Source organism: Medicago sativa, chromosome 7 (genome assembly GCF_051527215.1).
Source record: "Medicago sativa cultivar Bolivia chromosome 7, Bolivia_mono, whole genome shotgun sequence".
Classification (NCBI taxonomy): domain Eukaryota; kingdom Viridiplantae; phylum Streptophyta; class Magnoliopsida; order Fabales; family Fabaceae; genus Medicago; species Medicago sativa.
The window spans coordinates 8,167,499-8,176,700 of NC_140755.1; the positions used below are offsets into that span (position 1 = coordinate 8,167,499).

General features: G+C 32.3%; 1 long non-coding RNA gene across 1 annotated transcript; it reads right to left on the minus strand.

Annotated features, from left to right (window-relative positions):
• Positions 1–5,401: 5,401 nt before the first annotated feature.
• On the minus strand, positions 5,402–7,035 carry LOC146903958 (uncharacterized). The gene is made up of 3 exons (XR_015019140.1): positions 6,926–7,035; positions 6,648–6,737; positions 5,402–5,795 (listed from the first exon to the last, which is right to left on the minus strand). It is a non-coding gene; the product is annotated as an uncharacterized LOC146903958 (long non-coding RNA).
• Positions 7,036–9,202: the final 2,167 nt, after the last annotated feature.

Sequence of the window (9,202 nt, forward strand, 5' to 3'; positions counted from 1 at the left end):
TACATCATAGTCTACAAAAGCCTGTTCCAAGACCTTCATCAAAGCTCCCTTATGAGCCTCAGAATTAAACAATAAAGACATTATGGATATTTTTTACGGAGTTTGCATTAGTTGCATGTAGTAATAGTCCCCACTATTCCTTCGAACTGACCAACAGTTACATCATAGTCTACAAAAGCCTGTTCCAAGACCTTCATCAAAGCTCCCTTATGAGCCTCAGAATTAAACAATAAAGACATTATGGATATTTTTTACGGAGTTTGCATTAGTTGATCAACCACCTTGTACTCACTCTTCTTTATCAGCTTGAGAATCTCATCAAAATCAGAACTTGCATTGGTCCCGCTAGACTGACCCACATCTTTGACTGTACCGGAATCTTTAGTTTGAATCTCTTCAGTTACCAGAGTGCTAACCTTTCTTGGGAACACTACAGGGATGACACACCCATTTCTCAGCACTCTATTGTCTTTAGCAATATTTACCACAGAAGGCAAAGGGTTAGAAAGTTTTAAAAAAATTGCATTTTTATTTTACTGAGGCCTATTTTACAATGTGAACGGAACCTCCAATTTCATAATAACGGCCTTAATAGACCATGCAACATGGGTTGAATGTTGAAAAATATATTTGCTAATTTTGTTATATATTGGACGTTGAATGTTGACAAATTTCAGGTTCTACATTGTTTTTTAAGTTTTCCTATATGCCTCCAAGGATTAGAAAGTTTTAAAAAAATGGAAAAAAAATTAGCAAATATTTATAGGAACTATTTACTTATGGAGACAATTAATATGGACCTCATTTTAAAAGGACCACCCATGGACCTCAATCAATTACTTGTTATACCCGATTACCATTAGGATAATACTTTGGTGACATAATGTCACCGTGACATTAAATCTGGGCCACACAAAGGGTTGTGTTGTGTGGCGCAGATGTGTTGTATGGGTGACATTAAATCTGGGCCACATAAATGTGTGTGTTGTGTGGCCCAGATTTAATGTCATGGTGACATTATGTCACCAAAGTGTCACCCTTACCATTATAACTTTGTGGGGCCTGCTGGCTGTGTAGTCCTTCTGGTACAATACTCTCTCTCTCTCAGGTTCTAAAACTCCTCCACAAACAACCCATTACACCCATGTTTGAACACAATTTGTTTTTTTGAACGGTAAACACTTGACACCCATGAATTTTTTTATTTTACAGAAGTTTAAAACCCATCCTTAGGAATCTCAACTGGCATATATAAGTTTTCTAGCTACCCAAATAGCTATTTGTAAATCACAGATAGATCTTAACAATTTAAAACATATTGACAATGTTTTTTTGTCATTTCAAGCAATATTTTTGTCTTCTCTTTCTATTACCAACAACAGTAGGCATAACAATCTTGAACAAGAAACAGTAGATGAGTTGGTTGCTTACTGTCCAACACATTGATCTCTTTTCTGAAAATATAATCTTATGTTTGTGTTGGTACTAATTGTAATGAATGCTTCAAGGTTTAGATTTTCAATAATTGTAATGAATGCTTCAAGGTTTAGATTTTCAAAAGGGGGTAGATTGAATCTTTAATTTTTGTTTCAATAGTATATAAATTGCAAATGGAAGTGAGGTAAAAGTAAAACTGCAAAAGACAAAACTTTAAGGATCTGCAATTAGTAAAGAGACGCAGGTTTATGGGTTTATTACCAATTCACTCGGTAATAGAAACTAGGAACCAAATTAAACTAAACCCTTGAAGCCATTCATTTTTGGTTTGTAATCTTTGAAAGTTGAAACCATTTCAAATTGCAGAATCGAAAAAAAATAATGTCCCAAAATTATGTCAATGAGTTTTCAATGTGAGAGAAAATGAATGAGTAACCGCATATATTCACAGGATGCCAACGTGTCCCATAAGCTTGGTACCCTTACAATGGTTTACAATGGTGACTTGGTAAGTCATTGAGGTTCACCCATGGTCCCTTTAAATTGAGGTCCATATTAAACCCTTGAAGCCATTCATTTTTGGTTTGTAATCTTTGAAAGTTGAAACCATTTCAAATTGCAGAATCGAAAAAAAATAATGTCCCAAAATTATGTCAATGAGTTTTCAATGTGAGAGAAAATGAATGAGTAACCGCATATATTCACAGGATGCCAACGTGTCCCATAAGCTTGGTACCCTTACAATGGTTTACAATGGTGACTTGGTAAGTCATTGAGGTTCACCCATGGTCCCTTTAAATTGAGGTCCATATTAGGGGCTCCCTTTACTTATTTAACCCTAAAATTTTCAAAATGATTTTGCCAAAAAAGTAAATAATAAAACTCTCTAATTTTTAACATTTTAAATAAAGGGTTAAATATATTTTTGGTCCCTATAAATATACCAACTTTTCGTTTTAGTCCCTCTAAAATTTTCCTTCAACTTTTAGTCCCTATAAAATTTTCCATTTTCACTTTTGGTCCCTCTTTTAAAGAAAACTCAAATGTAGAATACATATTTTTGAATAAAATTTTTCAGAAAAATTCGTAATATTATAAGAATCTCTCCCAAAAAAAAAAGAATTTTTTAACAAAACATGAATTTAATATGAATTTTTATATGTTTGAAGGTTAAAAATTCATAATTAATTTATGTTTTGTTAAAAAATTCTAATTTTTTGGGGGAACTTTTTTTACAATATTCTACACATTTCTGTACAATTTTATTAAAAAAATACAAAAATTAACTTAAAAATAGGGACCAAAAGTAGTGATTGAAAATTTTATAGGGACTAAAAGTTGAAGGAAAATTTTAGAGGGATTAAAACGAAAATTTGGTACATTTATAAGGAGCAAAAACATATTTAACCCTTAAATAAATATAAAAATGAAGAAAAAAGGTACTTGCAAAACTGGGTCACGAGGCCCACACGGCCTAAAAAAACATGTCAGCCCACCCCACAGCAATGGGGGTGCGTGGTGCAGGGGGATGTCAAAAAGTAGGACAGAGAGTATATTTGCATTATTTTGTAACAGTGCAGAAAAAAAAATTCCATGCTACAAGATAGTCGGATAGCATGTAATACTAATAACATGATTCAAAAAAGACATACCTTATGTTCTATTCATGAGTTTTGGATCCATTTATAACTCTTGTTCAATTATTTCCACCGTAACAAGATTGTGGATCCTGAAAAATTAGACAAAACCCAAAAGTCAAAATCAAAACTTATGCTATGATTTAAATAATTTGTAAATCCTAAACAATAACTTTTATTTGGGATTCAAGATGTGAAACTGAGAGATATAGAAACGGGAAAAGGAAATTCTTCCATTGAACAAAATTTGAAGACAAAAAATATAATATGAAAAGAATAAAGCAATTATACCAACTTTTATATGGACTCCTGGAGCTCTCAACGGTCGAATAATTTCGTATTTATAACGGTTAGATAAATTTATATCAATTTGACTTTCTATGAATGATAGCCGTTGGATATTTAATGTGGGTTTTTTTTCTTTCATTTTTGGTGAAAACCAAGCCTACATAGTCGTTGGAGATTCAATTACCAAGGATATGGATTTATTTACATTTTTGTGAAAACCAAAGATGTGGATATAACTTACCTATAAAACAAGGGTTATACTAACAAATAAAGTCATTTGTTAAGAAAGAGTTTTGTTATATGACACTAGGACTTTGCACACAACAAACTCACAACTCGTGATTTCTACCTCGAACACGACCATCAAATTAAGCATTACCACCACGTTCTTAATTATTTGTTGTGAAATTTATTTCAGGGAATGCTATTGTTCATGTTGGACGTAACTGATGTTTTTTATGAGAAGCTCATTATTTTGTTTTGCTAATAGAAGGGCTACAACTAAATTAGAATATTCAGTAAATCATCTTTGTCTATATTCTTGTTTGTTGCAACAATACCTATAATGCATGGAAAGTTGGGAATATTTTCCAGCTTTTCTTATTCGTTTATAACTATCCCACAAAATTCTAATTGTGCTATAACTGTTAGGTACCAGAGTACCAAAATATTATCACACAGCTAAAATAAGAGACGAGAAAAGAGGAACTGAACACACAATATTTACGTGGAAATCCCTTTACAAATAAGGGGAAAAAAACCACGGGACAAGAGTAGAGAACTTTCACTAAGTAGAAGAAATTACAAGACCTTTCTCTAAATACAAGGAGAGTACAATTACCACTCTCTTATAAATAGGAGAATACTGACACTACCTAGGAGAAACCTCACAGGAGAAACTATTTCTTTCTCTCTATATTTTTTCTCTCTAATTCTACTAGAACAAAACACTTGTTGTTGTGTGTTGTTGTGTTACTTTGTTCTGTGATGGTGTGATTTTCTTTCATTGTTGATGCCTCTATTTGTAGCGATCATGGAGTTACTGTGCCAACCAATACCGTGTGAATTTTCAACAGCAGTCATCCAACCTTTTTTGACAATAGTGCACCGTAAGTTTGATTGAAAATTGCAAAGCCATTTTGTCAAATATTTCAACAAAAGTGGCTTTAGCTTCATGCATGCAAAATTTCAACAAAAGTGGCTTTAGCTTTCTTGTGTTCACAATCTCCCACTTAAAGTCTCAGTCTGAGACTTTAAGTGGGAGATTGCGAACACAAGAAAGCTAAAGCCACTTTTGTTGAAATTTTGCATGCATGAAGCTAAAGCCACTTTTGTTGAAATATTTGACAAAATGGCTTTGCAATTTTCAATCAAACTTACGGTGCACTATTGTCAAAAAAGGTTGGATGACTGCTGTTGAAAATTCACACGGTATTGGTTGGCACAGTAACTCCATGATCGCTACAAATAGAGGCATCAACAATGAAAGAAAATCACACCATCACAGAACAAAGTAACACAACAACAAGTGTTTTGTTCTAGTAGAATTAGAGAGAAAAAATATAGAGAGAAAGAAATAGTTTCTCCTGTGAGGTTTCTCCTAGGTAGTGTCAGTATTCTCCTATTTATAAGAGAGAGTGGTAATTATACTCTCCTTGTATTTAGAGAAAGGTCTTGTAATTTCTTCCACTTTTTGTCAGTAATATCTGCAGGTCTGCCATCTATTGCGTCTAGGCAATTATTTTTTCTTAAAATTGCCCTTATCTTCAATTTCCATAGGGATCCCGTTGAACTTCTCTATCTCAAATTTTGTTGCCATGGTTTTACACCAAATATAAATTTTTTTTCCTTCAAACTAGTCCGGAATAATAAGAATTCTTTTCTGATGTGGAAGATCAGTTTAAACCGCAACCACAGAGCATACTAAAATTTTTCTTACCACACCACTAGTTTATCATAGCGGAATAACAACTACGAACCAGCTGCTCTGATACCACTGTTAGATACCAGAGTAACAAAATATTATCACACAGCTAAAATAAGAGACGAGAAAAGAGGAACTGAACACACAATATTTACGTGGAAACCCCTCAACAAATAAGGGGAAAAAAAACCACGGGGCAAGAGTAGAAAACTTTCACTAAGTGGAAGAAATTACAAGACCTTTCTCTAAATACAAGGAGAGTACAATTACCACTCTCTCTTAAAAATAGAAGAATACTGACACTGCCTAGGAGAAACCTCACAGGAGAAACTATTTCTTTCTCTCTATATTTTTTCTCTCTAATTCCACTAGAACAAAACACTTGTTGTTGTGTTACTTTGTTCTGTGATGGTGTGATTTTCTTTCATTGTTGATGCCTCTATTTATAGTGATCATGGAGTTACTGTGCCAACCAATACCGTGTGAATTTTCAACAGCAGCCATCCAACCTTTTTTGACAATAGTGCACCGTAAGTTTGATTGAAAATTGCAAAGCCATTTTGTCAAATATTTCAACAAAAGTGGCTTTAGCTTCATGCATGCAAAATTTCAACAAAAGTGGCTTTAGCTTCATGCATGCAAAATTTCAACAAAAGTGGCTTTAGCTTTCTTGTGTTCACAATAACTTGTTGCAAGTTAAAGTTATATGCAACAACACTTTTATAATCTTCGGGAAATATATTTGTTGCAATGAGCTATCAATGGGGGAAATAATGTTAATTTTACTGTTCATTAACGTTGAGAAAATGAGAAAAATATATATTTAAGTGTGTTAGATATCATTTAACGGCCAGATGATATTTAACACACCTAAAACATTTGTTCCCATTTATCAACGGTAGTGAACAGTAAAAGTAACATTATTTCCTTATCATTCAAGGGTATTTCCTTATCATTCAAGGGTAACAATAACAGACACTTTAAAATTCACTTTATAAATATTTCACATTCATTCATAATTTTCACAACATTCTCAAAATATTTATCCATATTTTCAAAACTAGTAAATGCTTTCTTGTATTCATCACTATATTTGTCATTGTTTCAGGATGCATCATGCAACATGATGCGGCACCTTTATAATTGATCAAAGAGAATGTGTTAAAAAATGTGTGTTAAAATGTGTTATATTGACTTCATATATAAGGGAGCTGTCGAAAAGTAGGATAAATTTGGTATTTTTTTTTCAAGTAAGGTAAATTTGCATTTTTTATTAACAGTGCAGGAAAAAAAAAATCTTCCATCCAAAAAGACAGTACGATAGCATGTAATACTAATAACATGATTCAAGAAAGACATACCTTATGTTCTATTGTGGATCCATTTATAAATCTCAAGGGTGGACTCACTTATTCAGTTATTGCCGCAGTGTACCAAGAATATTATGGATCCTGAAAAAGTTGCAGATAAAACCCAAAAGTCAAAATAAAAACTTATGCTATGATTTAAATTAAATGTATCTGAGATTCCAGTTGTGAAAATGTTTCCATTCTGTAAAGTGAGAGATATAGTTCTTTGAACAAAATTTGAAGGCAAGAAAATATTAGATGAAAACAATAAAGCAATTACATTAACATACCTATAACTTGGTCAGCAACGATGGGTCTTAAGGTCTTTTCATCAAATCATATAACTAAATTGAACGTATAATCATAATATTTTTGTGTATAGAGATAGGTTGAAGCTGATGAGAAGAGATTGAGAATGAAGATTCCTCTTTATATTGACTACTTGAGGTCTCAACGGTCGAATAATTTAGTAATTATAACGGTTTGATAAATCTATATCAATTTGACTTTCTATGAATGATAGCCGTTGGAGATTTAATTTCTAAGGATATGGATTTATTTTTTCATTTTTGGTGAAAACCAAGCCTATGGATATAAGTTAACTTACATAGCCGTTGGAGATTCAATTACCAAGGATATGGATTTTTTTTTTTTTTTGAAGGATACCAAGGATATGGATTTATTTTTTCATTTCCGTGAAAATTAAACCAAAGCCTAGGGATATAACTTACATAGCCGTTGGAGAATCAATTACTAAGAATATGAATTTTTTTTAAAGGCTAACTACACACATTTTTTAACACACTTTTTTGATCAATTATTAATTAAATGAATTTTTGTAAGAACGTTAACAACCCACTTTTTAACAAAGTCACTTTGATTAGTTAAAATTCACATGGGTTCCACAAAATCATGGAGTTCCATATAAATTTGGTGGATCTCATAAATTTTAACCAATCAAAAAGAGTATGTTGTTAACATTTTATTTCTTCTTTTTTTGTTAAAACCAAAGTTCTGACACTCCTAGGAGAAAATTGCTCTTCTAACTTAAGGAATTTCACATTCATAGGGGCGAATCCCTTTATACCAATGGTAGCATTGACTACCCCAAAAGAAAAATAAATCTTGCATAATTACTACAGTTTTGAATGTAGCTACCCCATTAATATATTATTTGGCTACTTTAAACGATTTTGTTGGTTTAAAGAGAGATGATTTTAAAATAAATACTTATAATTTATTTAGTTTAATGTCAATTATAAATAAATTTGACTTGTTAAAACTTGATAGAGTACAATTTTTATAAATAATTATTGTTAGATTTTATTTTCTTCGTTGTCGTTTCATTAAATATAAGTAAAAGTTATTGTAAATTTATTTTGTTTATTAATTAAGTTTAATATATTAATTTTTAAAATATATTTTATTTCTTCTTTATACTTGGCCCCCTCGTAAAAATTGTGGTAGCTTCGCCGCAGGTCATTCACACACCCTAAAAATACATTAATGCCCCAAGCGGTAGTTAGTTAATGTTGGCCTCCAACGTCAGTTAATTTCCGCTCGATAAGTCTTTCAACAGTAATTAGCTACAACTATTGTTGAGTTCTGGTTTATTCTAGAATAGTAGTAGCAGTTTTGCTGCAGTTTCAAAATGAAAAAACATATATATATTCCCTCCCTCCAATCTCGAATTTCTTCAACATCAAGCAAATTATGTTCAATTTCAACCTCAACTACAAGTAAGCGTTCATGATCTTTTTGCATTTGGTATTTTTTATTTTAAATGTTACATTTTTTTTGTTTAAAATTGTGAAATGTTACTTTTTTATGGTTCATGAAATTGTATGTGTTTTTGGTAGTTAATGATCAAATTACTTTTGTATTTTGAATGTTGATTAGAGTAAGTTAAGTGTAATATGGTAGTTTAGAGATTGAAATAACACAATGACCCAATAATGTATATGTTGAACTTCAAGTGTTTGATGAAATGTCTCATTGAATTGTGATTGATTTTTTTCATTGTTTTATGTTATGTAGATATGTCTGACAAACCAAAGAGGCAAAAACTTGGTAAGGAGACAATGACCTCCAATGCACGCAGGATGAAGCAGACTGTGATCCCTCCTAGAAGTGGTCGTCGACATAGGAGTGGCATGGAGGGGTCGTTCCGGACGGGTGCATCCCAGATAGTAGACCCTACCCAAAAGTAATGCTACCAAGCTACTGAGGAGCACTAGGAGCATCTGGAGGCTCACTACGAGCAACATCAGCAGAATAAGGAGTGACACCACGAGAAGGAGCCTCAACAACATGGGGCACTTGAAGCTCCACCTGCTCCGGTTGACATGTCACTTTTACAGTTATTCGGTAGACATGTCGCTTGCGAGCTTTGGAGCGACGTTGAAGTAAGTTTATTGTTTATTTATTATTAAAATGTTCAATTATTATATTTTTAACGGTTCAAATGTTGTATTAAAATGTTATATTTTTTAATTATTTAAATGTTTATATTTTTAAAAGTTTATTTTTTTGTTTTCTTTTTTGTATTTCATACTTAGACATCGCCC